Source organism: Cervus canadensis, chromosome 6 (assembly GCF_019320065.1).
Source record: "Cervus canadensis isolate Bull #8, Minnesota chromosome 6, ASM1932006v1, whole genome shotgun sequence".
NCBI lineage: Eukaryota > Metazoa > Chordata > Mammalia > Artiodactyla > Cervidae > Cervus > Cervus canadensis.
Window position 1 is genome coordinate 87,665,909 of NC_057391.1, and position 24,909 is coordinate 87,690,817.

Below are 24,909 nucleotides of genomic sequence, written 5' to 3' on the forward strand. Positions count from 1 at the left end.
TTGCCCTGGGAAATAAGCCATATATTCATGGGTTCATTCTGGAATGAAACCCTGCAAATAGACTGTGACCCATATTTTACTTACATGTGCTTAAAAGGAAGCAGGAGTCGGGGTTTATATCACGAGAGATTTATTGATCAAAACCTTTACATTTCAACATCTTTCTCTTCAAGTTGACCCCTAATCTTTAGTCTTCTTCTCTGCTCTTTTTACTAAGAGACTTGAGGTTCCAATTCTGATAAACCCATTTATCAGTAAGTGACTGTGGGTAAGCCATATGCCTTTTCCATGCCTCAGTTTCCATATCTGTAAAATAAAGGTGACACTGTGTCTTCTCCCTGTGTGTATTTGCCAGCAGAATGGAGTGTCTAGGATGTATAGTGGGGTCTTACTAAATATTGATTAAATCTCAAAACTTGATCTTTTTTGGTCTGGGATGGAATTCAAAAGAGCAATTCCTACTGTAACTCCTCTGCAGGTTTCAAATGTTTCTTCCCAGATGGTTAGATGAGAATTTAATGACAACCTGCATATAGAGGTGTGGGTATGGTACAGGGCATGAAACGGGGATGGTAAGGTACTCAGAGACAGCAGCTGAAGGAAGCTGTTGCCTTAAAAAAATGCACAATGTGAGAGTTTTGAGTTGTTTTAGTTGGGGCAAAGTGTGGACTATTGCCTGGGAGACAGTGCCTCAAATAGCTCCAAGAAACTGCTCCAAAGAAGTAGAGAGGAAGGTCAGTATACATGTGATTTTGGTGAGGAGGGAATACATGCAATCAGGCACATATTTTTTTTGGAGAATGATTCTGCTAGTCATGAGCAGTCATCACCATGAAGGATTTTGGTGCTTTTATAGATATGAGGAGATACAAGACTTGGGCTCATAAAATTGGTTCCTGAAAATATCTAACTATCTGAAGACCTGTTCTGCCAGTTTTTTCCCTGGGCACAGAGTGCCTCATTTTTGCTTTCCTCTCTGAGCTCCTTTCTGGGGGTGTTGAAATTCAGCAGCTGCAATAGCACATGGCTTAATCCTTGTAGAGGTGCCTGCTAAGTGCTAGATCAGTGCAGTTCAGTTGCTCAGTAGTGTCTGACCCTTTGTGACCTCATGGAATACAGCATGCCAGGCTTCACTGTCCAACACTAACTCTCAGAGCTTGCTCAAATTCATGTCTCTCGAGTCAGTGATGTCATCCAACCATCTCATCCTCTGTCACTCACTTCTCTTGCCTTCAGTTTTCTTTACTAGCATCAGGGTCTTTTCCAATGAGTCAGTTCTTCCTATCAGGTGGCCAAAGTATTGGACGTTCAGCTTCAGCATCAGTCCTTCCAATGAATATTCAGAACTGATTTCCTTTAGGAAGGACTGGTTGGATCTCCTTGCTGTCCAAGGGACTCTTGAGTCTTCTCCAACACCACAGCTCAAAAGCATCAATTCTTCAGTGCTCAGTTTTCTTTATGGTCTAACACTTACATCCATATGACAACTGGAAAAACCATAGCTTTGACTAGATGGACCTTTCTTGGTAAAGTAATGTCTCTTCTTTCTAATAGGTTGTCTAGGTTGGTCATAGCTTTTCTTCCAAGGAGCAAGCATCTTTTAATTTCATGGCTGCAGCCACCAGCTACAGTGATTTTGGAGCACAAGAAAGTAAAGTCTGTCACTGTTTCCATTGTTTCCCCATCTATTTGCCATGAACTGATGGGATTGGATGCATGATCTTAGTTTTTTGAATGTTGAGTTTTAAGCCAACTTTTTCACTCTCCTCTTTCACTTTCATCAAGAGGCTTTTTAGTTCTTCTTTGGTTTCTGTGATAAGGGTGGTGTCATCTGCATATCTGAGGTTATCGATATTTCTCCTGGCAATCCTGATGCCAGCTTGAGCTTCATCCAGCCCGGCATTTCTCATGATGTACTCTGCATATAAGTTAAATAAGCAGGGTGACAATATACAGCCTTGATACTCCTTTCCCAATTTGGAACCAGTCCGTTGTTCCATGTCTGGTTCTAACTGTTGCTTCTTGACCTGCACACAGATTTCTCAAGAGGCAGGTAAGGTGGTCTGGTATTCCCATTTCTTTAAGAATTTTCCACAATTTGTTTTGATTCACAGAGTCAAAGGCTTTAGCATAGTCAATAAAGCAGAAATAGTTGTTTTTCTGGAATTCTCTTGCTTTTCATATGATCCAATAGATCTTGGTAATTTGATCTCTGGTTCCTCTGCCTTTTCTAAATCCAGCTTGAACATCTGGAAGTTCTCCATTCATGTACTATTGAAGCCTAGCTTGGAGAATTTTGAGCATTACTTTGCTAGCGTGTGAGATGAGTGCAAATTTTGTGGGAGTTTGAACATTCTTTGTCATTTCCTTTCTCTGGGATTGGAATGAAAACTGACCTTTTCCAGTCCTGTGGCCTCTGCTGAGTTTTCCAAATTTGCTGGCATATTGAGTGCATCACTTTCATAGCATCATCTTTTAGGAAGTGACATTGCTTACCTGGAATTCCATCACCTCCACTAGCTTTGTTGTAGTGATGCTTCTTAGGGTCCACTTGACTTCACATTCCAGGATGTCTGGCTCTAGGTGAGTGATCACACCATCATGGTTATCTGGGTCATGAAGATCTTTTTTGTATACTTCTTCTGTGTATTCTTGCCACCTCTTCTTAATATCTTCTGCTTCTGTTAGGTCCATACCATTTCTATCCTTTATTGTGCCCATCTTTACATGAAATGTTCCCCTGGTATCATTAATTTTCTTGATGAGCTCTCTAGTCTTTCCCATTCTATTGTTTTCCTCTATTTCTTTGCACTGATCACTGAGGAAGGCTTTCTTATCTTTCCTTACTATTCTTTAGAACTCTGCGTTCAGATGGGTTTATCTTTCCTTTTCTCCTTTGCCTTTCACTTCTCTTCTTTTCTCAGCTATTTTTATTCTCAGATAACCATTTTGCCTTTTTGCATTTCTTTTTGATGGGGATATCTTTATCACTGCCATCTATACAGTGTTATGAACCTCCATCCTCAGTTCTTCAGGTGCTCTATCAGATCTAATTTTTTGAATCTATTTGTCCCTTCCACTGTATAATTGTAAAGGATTTGATTTAGGTCATACCTGAATGGTAGTGGTTTTCCCTCCTTTCTTTAGTTTAAGTCTGAATTTTGCAATAAGGAGTTCATGATCTGAGCCACAGTCAGCTGTGGTAAGTGCCAATTTGTAATTGAGCCACTGCAATCCCTTAGTTCTGGAGGTGCCAAGAGACAGGAAATGGCATTTCTGGAGCCTGTGAGAACTGGAAATATATAGGGAAGATAACCTGATGTTCCTCTGCTAGGTCCATTGTTTCTCAGATTTGTTTGGCTCCAACTCTTTTCTGAAAATAATGAATTGAAATATTACCAAATGTTGGTTTTCTGAACATGAAAAAGTGCAGTAGAAGATATCCAATTCCCTCTTCACACCAGAGTTCAGTGAGTGATAATTATTCCACAGTATGATATACTGGTGTTCATAGTATTTTGTTCTGGAGCTTCCCAGGTGACTATGAGTGATAATTATTCCACAGTATGATATACTGGTGTTCCTAGTATTCTGTTCTGGAGCTTCCCAGGTGACTAAGTGGTAAATCATCATCCTACCAGTGCAGGAGATGTGTGTTCAGTCCCTGGGTCAGGAGGATGCCCCTGGAGAAGGAAATGGCAACAGTATTCTTGCCTGGGAAATTCCAAAGACAAAGGAGCCTGGAAGGCTACAGTCCCTGGGGTTGCAAAGAGTCAGAGATGACTTAGTGACTAAACAACAACAAACTATGCCATTCTTCCCTGTACTTCAAATATCAGTGTTTTAAGCTCTCTTCTCTTTTTTTTTCAAGGGAAAGGGAGTTAATTTGATCATATGATTTGCATGGGTCCACCATTTACTAGTGGGGGATATTACATATTATAAAGGCATTAGTCCATGCTCTCTTTGTCCTTAGAATAATCATTTTTTATTTAAGTGGTTCAAAAATTTATAGTATTGAACTTCAATATAGCCTTTTAAAATTTTTATTTATTTTTTAAATGAAGGATAATATAGCCTTTACCAGTAAGTCCTACACTGGGAGTGCATGCTGGATTGATAGCTAAACATAATGTGGCACTGGTATTTTCATTCTGTTATTGTTTATGTGATTGGCCAACGCCATGATTGGCGTACATGATTGGCAAACGGAGCGTCAAAAATTCGGTATTTCTGGCAATATTATAAAACCATGGACACCCTGCTGTGAAAAGGAGAGTAGCTGTTTCATTGCCTGTCTTCTAATTGATGAATCTAAGAAAGTCCATTTTGACTTTGTAGTTGCTTCATTTGAGCTGGTTGAGCTGGAATTTAAGTAATTCTACTTAAGAGTAATCTTTTCATTGTAGAATTTAATTAGGAAGAGTGAATAATGAGAGGGCACTTCCCTTGGAGTGCTGTCTTACTTTGGGTCCTGGAAGAAAATAGATGGCACACTCAAACTGGATGAGTGAAGAAGGATTTATAAGTAGACCATTTATAAGGTGTGGGCAGGGAAGCCAATAAAAAAATAGTAAAGTATCCCAGGACTAGTGTTCATGGTCTGAAAAGAAAAGAGTATCACATTTGAAAAGAGTAGCTGTGGTGAGGGCATCTGATATTTGTGTCCTTTGGGATTCAGTCCAACAAGGGAAAATGCAAGCCAGGAGATGAAAACCTGGTCATACATTCTTCCTGCTTTATAATCTCCTTAAGATGGTTCAACCAAATCGGAAGCCAGAGGTTCAAGGGAGCCTGCTAACTCAACTCAGATCCCTATTAGGGTGGAGAGTCTATCTGATGGAAGAATGGAAAATATCCTGCACAGGTGCCAAGAGGTCAAGTCACATTCTTTGCTGAATTTCATGAGAGAGGAAAGATCATAAGTGAACCTGTTCAATCCAGTTCACTGGAAGCATTGAAACATTATCTTGGCTTAAATCTCTTCAGTCATTTTGAAGCTGCCTTTACTGTTTCCCATTGTGATAGGAAGACACATCCCTAGTTTGAAATGAGTATGTATCATCTATTTAATTTTATTTTACAACCATGTGTAATAATAAGTATCATGTACCAGGACCAGTTCTAAGCACTTTAAATAGGCTAATCCTTTAATTCTCATAACAGCTTTCCCATTGTTACTGTTGTTTTCCTCATTTTGCAAATGAGAAACTGAACATAGGAGGTTAAATAACTTGCCCAGCATCGCGAATTTAAGACGTGGTCTGCATCTGCACTTAGGTTGCTCGATTCTATAGCCTTTCTTTCTGTCTTTTTACCAGTTTTCTTCTGGCTTTTTTATTCTTTAAATTTTTGTTTTATACAGTATTCTGTGGACACACTTCCATATCAGTTCACATAATGTCATCTTATCCTCTGAAGGAAGCAAAGTATTCCATTGTGTGAAGGTTGACTAATTTATTAACTTGCCCATTGTGGAAGGATATTTAGGATTCTTTTTCCCTTTCAAGTTTTTGTTACTATAGACAGTGCTACTATAAATGTACTTGTATATATTATGTTTTGTTGACTCAGATGCACAGTTTTTCACATTATAACATCTGAATTCTTGCAGTTGTTATCCATTCTGGTGGCAGAAATGAACATAATCATCATTGCTTTTGTATGCACCAAATTGGTCATAGCTACCTATAGTGTTCCTACTTTAGTTATGGGTATTAGTGGCATAGTAACATTTTGGTGATTAAAACTTCTTCAGAATTTTCCAATGATTTGATACTGAAATAAAATGTTATTGTTTATGTATAAAAGCAAGTACCAGCATCAGAATGGCTTGAAAGAAAGAGAAAATAGAACAGGGGGTGCAAGTTCAATCCCTGACTGGGGACCTAAGAGCCCATGTGCTGCACCGTGTGGCTAAATGTTCAATAAAAAGAAAAATTTTTTAATTTAAGAAAAAGAAATAAAGTAGGATGCTATGTTTCACTTGTGGTGTTATGATGTTGTAAAAAGAACATGCACTTAGAATCCAGGGCTGCTCCAGGAAGGGTGCTGGACCCCAGGCAACTTACCCAGGACCTGATCAAAATAAAAGTCCTTGAGAAAAGCCAGTTATTTTAACATCCTTCCTGGGGCTTGGGATATCACTAAGGGAGATAATGCTAAGTTGGATTCAAGTAATTGTATTAAAAGTGGGTTTATTATTCTGAACACTGCTCCCTGCCAGACCTGGAAGCCCACAGGAGCTATTCCATTGCCTTATCAAAGAGTCAAGACAGGCAGATACACCTAGGTTTTTGAAGGCTGGAAATTCAAAATCAAGGTGTTAGCAAGGTTAGTTCTTTCTGGAGGATCTGAAGGAGAATCTGTTCTATGCCTTTCTCCTAGCTTCTGGTGGTTCTGACAATATGGTGCTCCTTAGCTTGTAAACATATCACTCTAATTTCTGCTTCCATCTCCGCATCAACTTCTCCTCCATGTCTTCTTCCCTTTTGTATCTCATAAGAACACATGTCATTGGAATTGAAACCCACCCGGTTGATCCAAGGTGATCTCAGGTAGAGATCGATAACTTAATTACATCTGCAAAGATTCTTTTCTGAATAAGTTCACACTCACAGGTTCTGAGTATATGTATCTTCTAGGAGTCACCATTCAACCCGTTGCAGATGGCCACCTGATCCAGGCAGGGTTCATTCATGGTCATCAAGCTCATTTTGTAGAGAGAGCCTCTATAAAAATTAAGACAGTATGGAAAAAAGCAGGACCAAATGATGCAGCAATAGGGGAGAAAAGACGGAAAGAAAGAGACAGCGAGAGATAGACCGGTCTCAGTATCTCAAGGGAACACATGGATCTAGTAGGGCCTTAAATCATTTTCACCTCTGGACTTCTCAGTTCCATGAGCTAATTTTTTTTTATTTTGTTTTTGTGTATCCTTGTGTATGTTGATTTGTTTTATCATTTGTATCTGAAAGAATTCTGAATAACAAAACTACTAACAGATGCTAATTCCTTTCCTTTTTCTGCCTTTGGTAGGAAGGGGAAAAGGGATTGCTAGAAAGGGCTTCCTGATGAGTGATTACTTCAGCTCCAGTTGGAGTAGACCCTAGCCCTTCTCATAGTGGATTATAGTTGCCTGCTTCCTCATAAGGATGCTCAGTTCTTACGAGCTACCATATAATGAGAGCTTTCTATTTTTTAGCTACTGGACCAAACCTTTGCATATATTATATTTTATCTAACCTTACAGAAAACCTGTGGTATAGACAGTATTATCCTCATTTACAGATAAGAAAAGTGAACCTCAGAAAGTTGAAATACTGTCTTACAATTAAAAAGGGATTCTGTCAGGCAACAACTATGGTGTCTTCACTGTGGTATCTCCAGGACTTATCCCAGGACTTGGCACATAGTAGGGCCGTAGCTCTTAAAGTACTTTTCCTGAATAAGCTGCATTAGCATAACCTGGGGCCTCATTAGCAATGTAAATTATCAGGCCTGATTCTGTATGTACCGAATGGAAACTTTGGGTAGAATCCAGCTCTCCAGGGGATTCAGGTTCCACTAAAATCTGAGGGTCAATGAGAGGGCATTCATTAAGTGTAGAAAAACAGTGACAATACCGAACTTCAAATTGGAAGTTTTAGTTAAGGGAGAAGGTTTATTCTAGGGCTATGGTTTCCCAAGAAATGACCTGACTTCTAGTGTTAGAGTGACAGAGAACACCTGTAGGTACCCTAAGCTTACTCTTCTTCTGTCGTCTCAGCTGACTGCTGAGTTATTTCTTTGGTGCATAGAGTCTGGGACCCCTCGCAGTATACTTGTTACAACCACAAACGTGCAGAAAGCAAGGACTTCTCACCTTCCAGACAGTGGAGGGCTTCTGTCTCTTCACCTGCACTCGTGAGCTCTGTTCTGGTGTCTCTCTGCCTGTCCTTACAGCACAGGCTTGCAGAGGAAAAAATCATCTTTCACGCCATTTAGGCCATTGCTTACCTAATGGTACATATAATGTGATGAAATTGCCACCTGGTGGTTGAGATATGGGACAGTCCCCAAGGGTATAATTATGCAGGCTATTATTGAATATTTTAACTGTACCTACTCCAAAGGCATGCCTGTGGAGTTAGTTAATGTTATGACAAGCTGTAGATTGGAACTGAGATTTTTAACACTTTTAAAATGGCAGAAAAACAAATGACTAGATTCAGGGGGAGAAAAGCCCAGCCACTTGATTTTAAAGAAAAATTTATCACAGGTGCAGATGTTCAATACACAGAATAAAACATGACTGAAGGACAAGTAGCAAAGAGCAATAAATAAAAGCCCAGAGTTAAAAAACAAATTGGTTCATTTTGAAAACAGTGTTCCATTTTATGAATGTAATATCCTATGTAGAAATAAAATTGAGAGAAAGTTAAGTATCTCTTTACACTTAACTTTGTAAAGTATATATTTGTTGGAAATTCCAGGACAATTTGAGTCTTTTAGATGCAGTCTCTACTGGGAAGTACTGAAATGCTGTGTTAGTTGGGATAGAATAGACTTTGCTGCAAAAACAAATTAACCTTGAAACATCAGTGACCTAGCAATGACAACCACAGAGGTTAATTTTGGGGACTTCCTTGGTGGTTCAGTGACTGAGACACTGTGATCCCAATGCAGGGGGCCTGAGTTTGATCCCTCGTCAGGGGACTAAATCCCACATGCCACTAAAGAACCTGCATGCCACAACTAAGACCCAGCACAACCAAAAAATAAGTAAATATTTTTTTGAAAAGGTTAATTTCTGTCTTGTTCTTCATGTCCAGTGCAGTTTGGTGCTGTTATGTTAGTCGCTCAGTCATACCCAACTGTTTGCAACCCCAAGGACGATAGCCAGACAGGCTCCTCTATCCATGAAATTCTCTAGGCAAGAATACCGGAGTGGGTTGCCATTCCCTCTTCCGTGGGTTCTGTCCGACCCCAATCTCGGGGAAAGCATTCCATCTTTCATCATTAAATATGCTATTAGCCATAGGTTTTTAGCTGTTCAAACCTCAGGCTGAAGAGATGTTCTGACAGTTTGTAGTTTTATCATATGAACATGAGAACTCAGCATTACCAAAGTTAGGGGAGAAAACATACATTGGTTTCTTTGTGTTCTGGTCTAGATGTGATACACGTCACCCCTCATGGCCTGTTTGGCCAGAACTTTTCTTATGGCCTCGCTTAACTGTGAGAAACTTGGATCTATGAGGGTAATACATGGATTTTTGGTGAGTAGCAAATATCTATGCCCAAAGCACCTATTTGTTCTAATTAATTTGATTTCCTTCTGCATCACCTCAAATCTGTATTCTGATAGCCTGTTGGGACTTTAGTTCAGAATCCTCAACTCTCCTAGTAGGCTCTTGTGGAATACTGTCTCTGTTTTCTTGGATAGCTTCAGCATGTGAGTCTTCATTCTACAACTGATACCCAGCTTTTAACAAAACATTAAGAGAAAAAATGTTCCTTCAAGTGCTTATAAGAGATTTTCTTTTCAATTATTTCTTCAAGACTAAGTAAATTCTTAGAATTGAACTAGACCATCAGAAAGTATTAGTACCATTCCTGGGCCCCTTTAGTTTAACCTTGTATAGAAATATCTTTAGTGAGTTAAATTTTTTAATATAATATATAAGCAGCAAAAAAGTCGGTGATTCATGAAGGTTTTGGTTCTTTTATCATTAAGTAATGACAGTATAAACCTTTGTACTCTTTTCCCCATTGCTTTGGCTACTAGGAAGTTCAGACCTAGATTGAATGTTTATCACGAGTCAATACAAGAACTCCTGTATATCTAAATTTACAGCTCTAAATTCTTGAATGTCCTTTGTATGGAGACCCATGGGATACCATTTTATATGGATCACTATGGAATAGATGTGGGCTTCTCTTGTGGCTCAGCTGGTAAAGAATCCACCTGCAATGCAGGAGACCTGTGTTCAATCCCTGGGTTGTAAAGAACCCCTGGAGAAAGGAAAGACTACCCACTCCAGTATTCTGGCCTGGAGAATTCCATGGACTGTATAGTCCCTGTGGTCACAAGAGTTGGACACAACTGAGCGACTTTCACTCACACACATGGAATAGATGTAGGCTTTGGAACTGGTTAGTATTTGATCTGAATGCCTGAGTCTAGAAATTCTTATCTTAGTGACTGTGGCTCAATAACATTATCCCATTCTTTCTTAGTATGCCACTATAGAGAATTAATTGAGGTCCAGTAGAGTCTCGTGGTTAAGAGTTTGAATCCTGAAGCCAGGCTGAAGTTTGAGTCCCAGTACTAGTACTTACTGGGCTTTCCAGGTGGCGATCATGGTAAAGAACCCACCTGCAATGCAGGACATGTAAGAGCTGCAGGTTGGATCCCTGGGTTGGGAAGATCCCCTGGAGGAGGGGATGGCAACCCACTCCAGTATTCTTGCCTGGAGAATCCCATGGACAGAGGAGCCTGGCCAGCTAGAGTACGTGGGGTTGCAAAGAGTTGGACAAGACCAGAGTGACTTAGCATGCACACAAGCACTAGTACTTACTAGTCATGTGGCCTTGGGCAAATCACTAACCCTCTATACTTTGATTTCCTCATCTCTAAAAGAGGGATAGTAATAGTATCTATATCCAAATTTACTGTGAAAATTAAATTGGTTAATATATGTGAAGTCTTTAAAACAGTGACTGACACTGACTAAATACTATATTAGTTAGTGATGGCTATTATGATGATGAAATTAGACGATGTTTGTAGAGAATCTTTTACATGGTAAGTGCCTTATAATATAGAAGCAGCAAAATGTTAGCCATTGACGAAGATGTTGACTCTTTCATCATGAAATAATGGAACTGTCTTCCCTTTCCTTTGGCTACTAGGAAACTCAGAGCTGCATGCATCCTCAGTCGCTTCACTAGCGTCCGACTCTTAGCGACCCATGGGATCGCATGGGATTCTCTAGGCAAGAATACTAGAGTGGGTTTCCATTTTCTCCTCCAGGGGATCTTCCTGACCCAGTGATCGAACCTATGTCTCCTGGGGCTCCTGCATTGCAGAGAGAACCTTTACCACTGAGCCACCTGTTCATGTTTACATTGGAGAGCAATGTAAATACAATGTAAATTTAGTTTACATATATATGTAATATAAAATGCTGAAACCCTCTTTTGAAAGACAGAAGGATTAAAATAGGTCAGTTTTTGTTATTATACATTTTTTTCTCCCTTCCTCCCATGCCTCCTTCCTTCCTTTCCTTCTTTCTTTTTAAGACTGGTAGGACGGCTGCTGCGACCAGGCCTTCCCAGGTGGCGCTGGTGGTAAAGAAGCCACGGGCAGTGAAGGAGATGCTGGTTTAATTCCTGGAGAAGGAAATGGCAGCTCGTTCCAGTATTCTTGCCTGGAAAATTCCATGGGTAGAGGAGCCTGGCAGGGCTACAATCCGTGGGATTACAGAGTCAGGCACTATTGAGCACCCAGCACAGCTACTCTGTATCTCCTGCGTTGCAGGGCTAACCTGTGTAGGAGCTGGACATTCTTCTAGAAGGATGCAAGCTGCTAACTGAAATATTTTTGAAAATACTCATAATTTAAATAACTGAAGAGTTCCCTAAATTTTTAAAATGTAGTTTCTTGCCAAATTTCAGCGACTCCTCCACTAAAGCTATCACCTTCCCACCATGACATGAATCTCTGGCACTGATGGGCAAGTAGCTTGCACTGTCTGAGCTCTGCCGTCCCTGAGAAATATCTAAATGTCTGTGATGAGATACCCAACTCGTGATGTAGAAAAAGGAGAAGTAGAACTTGGCCAGTGGGGTTGGGGTTATTTCAGATGACTCCTGGTTTCATTTGAACTGGTATACTTCCTTTGCTTGGTAAAGTAGCACAGTTCCAGAAAGATAAAAGACTATTAGAAAGAGTTCAGTGAATCGAAAGAAAATATAGTCATGGCCAGTTGGAAGTATTGAGTTTTTAGGAACTGTCAGAGGTCAAGTATATGATAAACTTCAATAACTGACAAGATGATGAAGGAGACTAATTGCCCAAAGGATTGTGATTGCCATGAATACCTAGGAAGAAGAGGAAATATGCAGGAGGATTGCAGGGAAAATGGCTACAAGCAATAGAAAACAAGCAAGCTCTCTGCTGAATTCCAAGTACTTATTATTTATGCAGTTATTCTTGGAATTAGTCATTTTTGTCACTCAGGGTACTTCCTATGTAGTTTTGTATTATCTCGTGACCTCTTACCTGTGGATGTCTTATTTCCAAAATATAATCATAAATTACTGGATGGCAGGGACCACAGCTATCCTACTTTGTGTTTCTGTCAGAGAACAAAGCAAATGGTTCCAATCCCAGCTCTGCTATTCACTAGTGGTGCAAAGGAGGGCAAGCTCCTTGACTAAGCTTGAATTTAGCTCATGCAAAATGAGGCTAATGATATTCATTAGAATTTTAGGGAAGTTTAATGGTATATAAAATTCTTGGGTATGCTATGCAAGATGCAAATGACAACTATTAGCTTTCCCTCTTACAGTGGCTGATCTCATTGCCTGACATATAATAAGTATAATATTGCCCTGTTGTAGTACAGATTGGTATAATATACAGTATTGTATGGTATATAAATTATAGTATAAGTATTCTATATATGTGGATTTACAGTATATAGCTAAAGTAAAAATATATAGCCTATTTGAACATTGTAAGCTTTCACAACTTGGTACCACTTTGTAAACTTTGTTTTGCTAATTATGCATGTACCCATTCTGTACGTATTAGGTATTACATGCCTATGTATATATTTAATATACACCAAGAGCCTCAGAAAATGGGATTATTTTGGAAGTTTCCAATTTTAGAGAGGTCTTGAGTAAATTCAGCAGACCTACAATCAGCCTTGGGTTCCAGGATTTGGTTGTATAAATGTACTGTGAACCTCGTTTAACTGTGACCCACAAGTCCAGGGGGGTGTTCCTGGTGGCTCAGGCAGTAAAGAATCTGCCTGCAATTTCTTGGAGGCAGACCTGTATTCAATCTCTGTGTTGAGAAGATCCCCTGGAGAAGGCAATGGCACCCCCCTCCAGTATTCTTGCCTGGAGAATCCCATGGACAAAGGAGCCTGGTGGGATGTAGTCCATGGTGTCGTTAAGAGTCGAATGAATGTGAGTCAGTAATACTTTCACCTCACTTACATGTCCAAGGTGTCAAGAGAGCATCAGAACGGTTGGAAGCTGAACTGGGTCAAGTTGCACAAACAGAATATTTGGAGCCAGCTCTCTATAATGGGGAAAGTCACAGTGGATCTCAGTTGGTGTGACCTAATGGGGATCTTTCATTTTCAATTGCCATTTCTATGAAATCTCTCCTAATTGATGACAGAATCCTAATTCAAGGAGAGGGCTTCCCTAGTGGCTCAGATGGTAAAGAGTCCACCTGCAGTGTAGGAGACCTGGGTTCGATTCCTGGGTTGGGAAGATCCCCTGGAAGAGGGAAAGGCTACACACTCCAGTATTCTTGCCTGGAGGATCCCATGGACAGAGGAGCCTGGTGGACTACAGTCCATGGGGTCACAAAGATTTGGACACAATTGATACTGGAAAAGATTGAGGGCAGGAGGAGAAGGGGACAGCGGAGGATGAGATGGTTGGATGGCATCACCGACTCTATGGACATGAGTTTGGGTAGACTCCCGGAGTTGGTGGTGGACAGGGAGGCCTGGCGTGCTGTGATTCATGGGGACGCAAACAGTCGGACACGACTGAGTGACTGAACTGAATTGAGCGACTAGTTCAATTTTTCGGTGCTCAGCTTTCTTCACAATCCTACTCTCACATCCGTACATGACCACTGGAAAAACCTTGAACAGATGGACATTTGTTGGCAAAGTAATGTCTCTGCTTTTTAATATGCCATCTATGTTGGCCATAACTCTCCTTCCAAGGAGTAAGCATCTTTTAATTTCATGGTTGCAATCACCATCTGCAGTGATTTTGGAGCCCCAAAAAATAAAGTCTGACACTCCTTCCACTGTTTCCCCATGTATTTCCCATGAAGTGAAGGGACCAGATGCTGTGATCTTAGTTTTCTGAATGTAAAACTTTAAGCCAACTTTTTCACTCTCCTCTTTCACTTTCATCAAGAGGCTTTTCAGTTCCTCTTCACTTTCTGCCATAACAGTGGTGTCATCTGCATATCTGAGGTTACTGATATTTCTCCCAGCAATCTTGATTCCAGCTTGTGCTTCTTCCAGCCCAGCATTTCTCATGATGTACTCTGCATATAAGTTAAATAAGCAGGGTGACAAAGCAATCTATAGATTCAATGCAATCCCTATCAAGCTACCAACGGTATTCTTCACAGAACTAGAACAAATAATTTCACAATTTGTATGGAAATACAAAAAACCTCGAATAGCCAAAGTAATCTTGAGAAAGAAGAATGGAACTGGAGGAATCAACCTGCCTGACTTCAGACTATATTACAAAGCCACGGTCATCAAGACAGTATGGTACTGGCACAAAGACAGAAATATAGATCAATGGAACAGAATAGAAAGCCCAGAGATAAATCCACGAACCTATGGACACCTTATCTTTGACAAAGGAGGAAAGGATATACAATGGAAAAAAGACAACCTCTTTAACAAGTGGCGCTGGGAAAGCTGGTCAACCACTTGTAAAAGAATGAAACTAGAACACTTTCTAACACCATACACAAAAATAAACTCAAAATGGATTAAAGATCTAAATGTAAGACCAGAAACTATAAAACTCCTAGAGGAGAACATAGGCAAAACACTCTCCGACATAAACCACAGCAAGATCCTCTATGACCCACCTCCCAGAATATTGGAAATAAAAGCAAAACTAAACAAATGGGACCTAATGAAACTTAAAAGCTTTTGCAAAACAAAGGAAACTATAAGTAAGGTGAAAAGACAGCCCTCAGATTGGGAGAAAATAATAGCAAATGAAGAAACAGACAAAGGATTAATCTCAAAAATATACAAGCAACTCCTGCAGCTCAATTCCAGAAAAATAAATGACCAATCAAAAAATGGGCCAAAGAACTAAACAGACATTTCTCCAAAGAAGACATACAGATGGCTAACAAACACATGGAAAGATGCTCAACATCACTCATCATCAGAGAAATGCAAATCAAAACCACAATGAGGTACCATTACATCAGTCTGGATGCTTGGCTATCCAAAGTCACAAGCAATAAATGCTGGAGGAGGGTGTGGGAGAAAAGGAACCCTCTTACACTGTTGGTGGGAATGCAACTAGTACGCCGTTTATGGAAAACAGTGTGAGATTTCTTATAAAAAACGGAAATAGAACTGCAACATGACCCAGCAATCCCATCCTGGCAATACACCACTTGAGAAACCCAGATCTGAAAGAGACACGGCCACCCCAATGTTCATTGCAGCACTGTTTATAATAGCCAGGACATGGAAGCACCTAGATGCCCATCAGCAGATGAATGGATAAGGAAGCTGTGGTACATATACACCATGGAATATTACTCAGCCATTAAAAAGAATTCATTTGAATCAGTCCTAATGAGATGGATGAAACTGGAGCCCATTATACAGAGTGAAGTAAGCCAGAAAGATAAGGAACATTACAGCATACTAACACATATATATGGAATTTAGAAAGATGGTAACGATAACCCTATATGCAAAACAGAAAAAGAGACACAGAAATACAGAATAGACTTTTGAACTCTGTGGGAGAAGGTGAGGGTGGGATGTTTCAAAAGAACAGCATGTATACTATCTATGGTGAAACAGATCACCAGCCCAGGTGGGATGCATGAGACAAGTGCTCGGGCCTGGTGCACTGGGAAGTCCCAGAGGAATTGGGTGGAGAGGGAGGTGGGAGGGGGGATCAGGATGGGGAATAAGTGTAAATCTATGGCTGATTCATATCAATGTATGACAAAACCCACTGAAATGTTGTGAAGTAATTAGCCTCCAACTAATAAAAAAATTTAAAAAAAAAAAAAAAAAGTTGATGAATAAAAGTACAGTGGAATTTAAAATGTTTCTTTGAGAGTATTAGCTCTTTGCTGTTCCTAGTCAAGGTCTGAAACAACCAATCTCCCACATACAGTGACTTTCCAGAGACTTCAATGGTTGCATTCATTGCTGTTGTTTATCAGAATACACATTTCCCTTAAGCTATTGTAGCTACTTTAGGTTTCTTTCTTTTAGCAGACTGAGTTTGCTATTATTTGTCATAAACCAGAATCTGCTCAATGCCATCTTCATCTGTCTCATTTTTCCTAAAGCTTCTCAAACTATGTTATTATAATCCTTTCTTCTGTGCTGCAGCCAAGGAGTTTTTCTTCTTTATTTATAGAAAATTATTTTAAGTCTTTTTTCTTTTCAGGTAGGCTTAGGCTTTTGGAAACATATCTTCTAGAGTCATTATTAAAACAGAATCATAAAACCTAGTACCTGATTAAATTTGAAATAAAAAGTTATTTTTCATGTGCTTATAAATGGGAATTAAGAAGAGCTTGTATACCACATTATGACAAGTTCCAATGCAGTATATATTTATATAATGCTTTATAACTGACAATGTGCTTTTAAATCCATTGATTCACAGAAATGTAAGCTGGTAAGGTATATTCACCTTACTAATGTGCATATGCATGAGGTCTAGTCAGCATCTCACAATGTAGGGCCAGAAATATTGATTCTCCACTTTAAAACACAGTAAGATTTCTTTATTATCAACAATTTTTGACTATTTCTCCAAGTATAGTGGTACTGCTTAAGGAATTTTTCATGTTAACTAACAAAAGTGCCTAGGCTTCCCTTATCATACATTATTTTACTGAGCTACCAATTATTATACCCTGAGGAAAGAAAAACTAATTTTATTGTTAGCTTAGGTACAACACAACTAGGAAGTTAAATCTACAACAGAAAATCAATTCATATAAATTCTTTTAAAATTAACTGCACTTTTAGACTATTCATGCCACTGCTTCTCTCCAATAGCATGGATAGTGAAAGTTGATGAAATTGCTAAATTGAGTTCTTCAGAAAAGCAAACTGGAAAGTTTCCAGAAAGTTAACACTTTTCTTGATTGAAGATCAGATCATTTATTTTAAGGAACACTCTCTTCACAGTATCACCCCAGAGCATTTGAACCGGGGGTTTCAAAATCACAGTTTGAAGTTTCTCATCTCACCAACTCCCACATTGAAGCTAGGGTCAAATATGTTGAAGTTATGAAACAATATACTCTAAACTAGAACCAAAGAATAAAAAAATGTGGAAGTCGTAGAAAGTCAAGAAAATGCAATCCTGTTTTTTCTTACTTGCAGACTTTGAAACTTAAAGAGGAATGATGTCTTCTGAAGTTTTTATATCTTGTTATATAAACACCATTTTTTAGGAAGACATATCTACTGCTTTGTTTAGAGACTATACTTATTTTATCATTTGATGGATTTGCATAATTAAAACATTGGTTTGCAATGCTGAAATGACTGGTTTTCTAATTGGCTAGATAAACATTACCTATTTTAAGGTTATATATATAATCAGATTATATTGCTCTGTTTTGGTTCTTTTGGTATATCATGACACACCCAAGTTTCTCATTTATTCAATCCTCTTCAGTTTTCTCAATGTCTTAATTTCTGAACAGTTTCAATAACCTAAATAAATTGTATTGCACTGCCATTTTGGTAATATTAGGTAGTTAGAGTAGGGAAAAAGAGTCCAGAAAGACTGGAAGGGAAAAGCCCACGAAAATAGAAGAAAGGAAGATCTGAGGACCAGAGTGAGGACCTCAGGTAGAACAAACAGTACTCCTGGCTAGCCCAATTTACATAGTGTAAGCCCAGGGGGAGGAGAAAAAGCATATAAAAAGAGGAGCCAAAAGGCCAGGGGTCTCTCTTGCACTCTCACTCTCTCTCTCTCTCTCCCTCTTCTCTTCACATCTTTTGGGTCGGCATGCCCTCATGCCTTGAGGATGTATTTTCCTTTATTTTCTAAATAAAGCTGAGCCGTTAACACTGGTCCATCCGAGAACTGTGACACTGATCTGTCTGAGAGCTGTGACACTGGTCTGTCCGAGAGCTGTAATGCTGGCCCGTCTGAGAGCTGTAACGTTGGTTCGTTGCTTCAAATTTTTGTTGTGATGAGACAGAACTGAGGAAATTACACACTCCCCCTACAGTAATATTACCCAAATGCAACTTTCTTTTCTTGGTTTCCTGGTGGAGTCCTTCTGGTGACACATCTCCCTGAGAGGTATTTTCATTAGCAAGTTCTGGAGAACACTTTTACAGCAGTTTCTTCCAGTGCAGTCCAGTGATTTCTCTGTCATTCAATGGTCTGGACTGTTCTTAAACAAGGTCTGAATCAAGCTCTAGGTTATCTTCTGTGGATGTTCCATCTCAGCTCTAGGGCTAGTAGTTGCACTTACACATGTTATTTTTGCATTCTTTAGATTTCACTTCACTTCTTAGGCAATTGTCATTACTCTAATCCCCTGTTACAGTTAATAATACTTTATATTCTTCAAATTACTGTGTGGTTTCTGCCTCTTGATTGAAACCTAATTTACATATACAGAGATTATAGTAGAATGAGGTTGAAGACAATCTTCACTTCCAGTTGATTACTTACAAATAGAGAGATGACTTAAAAAAATAGTAAATGCTAATGGAGTTTATTCTTATGGGAAATTTAATCCCACAAAAAGATGGTGAAACTTAAAATAAAGAGGGGAAGAGACAGATACCAATGCCCTTAATCAATAGGATGCGTTAAACAAGTGGTCAAGAAATGAACATGATTGTCAAGAGCACAGGGAAATTCATGTGGTGAAGTATAGTTACATATTTCAAGATACAGTTTCTTCAAAGTTTTACCTCATAATATTTAAAGCAGATATCAAGAGCCCAATAAATAGGTGGGTTTTGTAAAAGTGTGAGATTTAAACTTTGAAGCTAAAAATACAGAATTAAGAAAATACTGATTACTAATTTCTCCCTTTTTCTACCTCTGCAGTATAAAATATACATGAATGTGAGATTTTTCATTAAAGAAAATTTCAGAGAAATTGATCTCCTTGATGAAAAGCCTAGGCTCATTTACCAGTGTTTTTTCCACTTTGAAAAAGTATTATATTTTTTAATCATTGCTTAATCTGTAAAAGAATTTAGCTAGCAATTTTTCCTAGGTCAACAATAGCTACACATTTTTGAATAATATCCAGTAGCCTTGGTTATATAATTAGAGCAGATGGCAATGTAAACAAAGTGAAACATCCCTAGCTGCTTACACACAACCTTTAATTAATTTAATATATATCAAAGTAATTAATTTTGAGATTTCAATTGAAATATCAATTGAAATTTATGGTGGTTATGAAAAATATTTTGCTTATTTAAAAACCTGCCTAGTGAACTACAATTATATAAGGTATCAAGGATAGTTTTTACATGTTCTCCAGAATTTTTATTGAACTGCCAAGCACACATAGGTCATGTGAATAGACAATCTACAAATAAATGCCAGATCATCATATGAAAAATCTTAGCTAGTGGACTCCAAACTTAAGAGAAAAATCTAGTGCAATATTTAAATATTTAATTTCATTTTAATTTTTTACAAAATCAGATGATTTATGGCTATTACCAACATCTCATAAATTAAAATCACAATCCTAGTGATTTCTTTAATCATAAAAATGACAACTTCTAAAATCTATTTTAAACAGATATTTTTGACAGCATATTAAAAAGCAGAGACATTACTTTGCCAAAAAAGTCCGTCTAGTCAAGGCTATGGTGTTTCCAGTAGTCATGTATGGATGTGAGAGTTGGACTATAAAGAAAGCTGAGCACCAAAGAATTGACGCTTTTGAACTGTGGTGTTGGAGAATACTCTCGAGAGTCCCTTGGACTGCAAGTAGATCTAACCAGTCCATCCTAAAGGAGATGAGTCCTGGGTGTTCATTGGAAGGACTGACGTTGCAGCCGAAACTCCAATACTTTGGCCACCTGATGCAAAGAGCTGAGTCATTGGAAAAGACCCTGATGCTGGGAAAGATTGAGGGCAGGAGGAGAAGGGGACAACAGAGGATGAGATGGCTGGATGGCATCACTGACTCAATGGACATGAGTTTTAGTAAACTCCAGGAGTTCGTGATGGACAGGGAGGCCTGGCATGCTGCAGTTCATGGGGTCACAAAGAGTCAGACATGACTGAGTGACTGAACTGAACTGAAATGAACTATTTTTAAACAGTTCTTTGGATAATTTGTAGATTAAAAATTTCCAAAAGATTTTAAAGCAATCAATTCTAGATAATTCACTGAAAGTTATAATCTCACTCCCTTTAATTTAAATAAAGTGGCTTACTGTTTCACCTTCAATGATTTCCTAATAATTAATATAAAAATATTTTAAAAATTTAATAAGCAATTTTGGCCCCCCAAGAAATCACAGTAATTTAACAAAACAAATACACTGAAGTATTTCTTACTATTCAGGCCTTGCTTGGTACTTTAACTTTGTCAAACACAAGGGAACTTGAAAACAGACTTTTCTCTAGCCAAACTATAGTGAGGACACAGCCCACCAACACCTTGATTTCAGCCTTGTCAGATCCTATCAGAGGACCCAGCTAAAACATGTTGAACTCCTAACCCATAGCAAGTATGAGATGAGAAATCTCATATATCTCAAAGTTCTCTGTTGGTTTCATATTACGGATATGTTTCAGATCAGTCAGTTTCCTATAATTTTCCCTCTGGTTATGTTAAAATTCCAGCAGCTGTACTAGTAAATAGAGTAGTTCCTGATCATCATAATCAGAAAGTTCAGTGTTTCCTATTACCTACTTAACAAATGCCATTAGTAGTTTTATTGCCATGAAGTTGTAAAATTTTATCTAATTTCCCAGTTTTATGCCTTATGCCTAAATATCTGTAAATGTGATATGATACTAGAATGGATCACACTTATATAGCTTACTAACACTTCAAAGTGGACAATAAACTGTCAATGACAACAGTGTAGCAAACCAGAATAGAACATGTAAAGAAGTATAGTTATGATATTCTCTGTTCCGAGGAAGGCTTTGTTGGTAGTCTGAGGAGAAATGTATCTCATTGCAGGTATATAATTGACATTCCCATTTTCATAAATAGAAGAGGACCTCTCTATATTCCCAGAGATCACACTCAGATCTCTGCCATGTGGCCCCCTCATAGGCCATCTCCCATTTCAAATACCTTCCATCACAAAGGGTTTAGTTCTTTTTAAGGCATCACATTATCTAATCAAGCATACCCAGGATAATCTCCTTTTAACTCAAAGTCAACTGATTTGAGATTTTAATTGTTTTTTATAAAATCCCTTCAATTCTGCCCACATTCAAAGGGAGAAAGTAATACAAGTTGTGTATATCAAGAGATAAGAATCTTTGGAGCCATTTCAAAATTTTGCCTATCATGATGGATTTTACTGATGGAGTAAGAGTGGCTAAGGGAATCCACAATGAGAGCTAAACGAACTACAGACACTCTTGAAGTAAAGTGTAAAGTGAAAGTTGCTCAGTCATGTCCAACTCTTTGCAACCTCATGTACTATACAGTCCATAGAATTCTCCAGGCCAGAGTACTGGAGTGGGTAGCCTTTCCCTTCTCCAGGGGATCTTCCCAACCTGGGGACTGAACCCAGGTCTTCCACATTGCAGGTGAAATCTTTACCAGCTGAGCCACAAGGGGCAGATACTCTTACTTTTCATTATAAAAAAGTTGTTTTGCAGTAATTTTAGAAGACTAAAATAGATGAAATATTTTAAATTATATTTCTCTTTGTTCCTGTCTAATGCAGTAAATTAGCCTTAGTGTTTTAAAATAAGCATTCATAAAGAAACATATATTTAGCTAAGATAATAATAACAATAACAATAAATTAGCTTCATATTCTTTCATTTTGCACACAGAAAAGTCTGCCTTTTAGTCGTCCTTATCTATTAAATCTCCAGTAGCATCTGATTAGACATTTATGTTTTACCTTTTTATCAAGTTATTATTTATAAACTGTCCAGAACAACACAGTCTTATAAAAACTTTAATGATTTACTAATATAGAGATGATTACTAGTCCCCATTTAATGCACACAGTTTTACTTATTTTACCAAATATGCCTACTGCAAGCTTTAGACAATTGATTTATATCCTTATCTCTGACACAAATGTAATTTTAACAGTAATAAAGTCATAATATGTCTTTGAATTTTTAAAATTAATAACATAGTTAATTATTAAAAATACCTCATATCCCAGGAACTATTGTAGCTATTGGGAATACAGTAGTGAACACAGAAAAGGTTTCAAATGACTTTACATGGGTTTGGGAAGAAAAGAAACAAAACAAATGTCTAAGAAAAATAGTAATCAAGAGTAGTAGGGACAATGAAGAAATAAAATCAATCACCTTAACTTTATTAGATGCAATTAGGAAAGTCTAGTATTTTGTTCAAATTTATTTCTAAAATGTGGATAATTTAAATAATTGACCCACTGGCCTCTTTTTAAAAAAGTTAGTGTTAGTTAGCTCAGTCATGCCCAACTCTTTGTGACCCCGTGGACTGCAGCCCACTAGGCTCCTCTGTCCATGAGATTTTCCAGGCAAGGATACTGGAGTGCGTTGCCATTTCCTTCTCCAGGGGATCTTCCCAACCGAGGGATCGAACCCAGGTCTCCTACACTGCAGGCAGATTCTTTACCGACTGAGCTAAGTTAAAAGGCATTAATTATGAAACAATGTTCCAATAATATTCATTTAATGATGTTTGGAATGTTTCTTATGTTAATTGTTCTACATAAGTTTCCTACTTATTTTTGTATATGTATATGCATTTTATTAGCAAGGAACAGATTTCTAAAATTGGGTTTTTGAACTTGTTATGGGCAGTAGGCACCCTCTAAAAATGACTCCTAATAATCCCTATCTACTGTTATTCATATTCTGGTATGATCAGCTCCCCTTGAGTGAGAGCAGAACCTAAGGACTTGCTTCTAAATATCAGAATAAGACAAAAGTGATTGGATGGTACTTTGGATATTAGATTATAAAAAGACAGCCTGAAGGCTTGTCCCTGTCCCTTTCTGTTTCTTCTTGCTTGCTCATTCTAATGAAACAAGCTTCTGTGTTGTGAGCTGCCACATGGAGAGTCCCAAATGGTAAGGAACTGAGGAAAGTCACTGATTGACAAATAGCAAGGAACTAAGGCCCTCATTTCAAGCTGGTAGGATCTGTATCCTAACAAGTGATTATGCATGGAAGTGAGATAATTCCCACCGTAGATGAAGCCTTTACTGGAGACTTATGAAAGGCAGTGAGCCAGAGAACACAGTGAAGTAAACACTTGGATGTCTAAGACACTGAAACTGTGCAGTAACGGATGTTGTCTTGAGGTACTAAGTTTGGGACAATATGTTACACAAGAATAAATATCACTAGAGAGTTGTGTATAACCTCCTTTGGCTGTTCTAATTTTTACTGATTGCACATTTTTATTCCCTCTCTAGTTACTAGTTTGCAAATTATGTCTTTCTTCTTTTCACTTGAGCAAGATCCAGAGGTACCCCTACTCTTTACTCTTCTTTTTTTCCATATTCAAAGACCAAATATCAAATTTACCAGTCTTTATGTGATTTATTTATTATATTCACATATTAATCTATTATATCATCTAAAAGTTTAAGGTATGGGACAAAATTGTATTTCTTTGAAATGTTAAGATTTTCTTGTGGCAAAGTTCAGAAATTATTTTTGCATTTATCCCATGGATATGAAAAGAAAAGCAAAAATCCATTAAATCTTTAAAGAAAGTTATAAATATATCTAACCTAAGTTTTTTTAACAAGATGATTCTATAACCACACTGTCTACTAAGTATTTGTTAAAATTCTTAAAGAGATGGAATAACAGACTGCCATACCTGCCTTCTGAGAAATCAGTATGCAGGTCAAGAAGCAACCGTTAGACCCAGACATGGAAAAACATACTGGTTCCAAATTGGGAAAGGAGTATGTCAAGGCTATATATTGTCAACCTGTTTATTTAACATCTGTACAGAGTACATCATGCAAAATGCCAGGCTGGAAGAAGCACAAGCTGGAATCAAGTTTGCAGGGAGAAGTATCAATAACTTCAGATATGCAGATAACACCACCCTTATGGCAGGAAGCTAAGAAGAACTAAAGAGCCTCTTGATGAAAGTGAAAGAGGAGAGTGAAAAACCTGGCTTAAACTCAAAATTCAAAAAACGAAGATCAGGGCATCCAGTCCCAATACTTCATGGCAAATAGATGGGGAAACAATGGAAACTGTGACAGACTTTATTTGGGGGGGCTCTAAAATCACTGCAGATGGTGAATGCAGCCATGAAATTAAAAGACACTTGTTCATTGGAAGAAAAGCTATGACCAAACTAGACAACATATTAAAAAGCAGAGACATTAGTTTGCCAACAAAGGTCCATGTAGTCAAAGCTATGAATTTTACAGTAGTCATGTATAGATGTGAGAGTTGGACCATATAGAAAGTTGAGCGCCAAAGAATTGATGCTTTTGAACTGTGATGTTGCAGAAGACTCTTGTGAGTCCCTTTGACTGCAAGGAGATCCAACCAGTCAATTGTAAAGAACATCAGTCCTGAATATTCATTGGAAGGACAGATGCTGAAGCTGAAACTCCAATACTTTGGCCATCTGATGCAAAAAAACTGACTCATTTGAAAAGACCCTGATGTTGCTAAAGATTGAGGGCAGGAGGAGAAGGGGACAACTGAGGATGAGATGGTTGGATGGCATCACTGACTCGATAG

The 24,909-nt window shown here is 38.3% G+C and overlaps 1 pseudogene; it reads left to right on the plus strand.

Annotated features, from left to right (window-relative positions):
* The first annotated feature begins 4,197 nt into the window (after positions 1-4,197).
* Positions 4,198-24,909, plus strand: part of LOC122444330 — a 51,510-nt pseudogene continuing 30,798 nt past the window's right edge.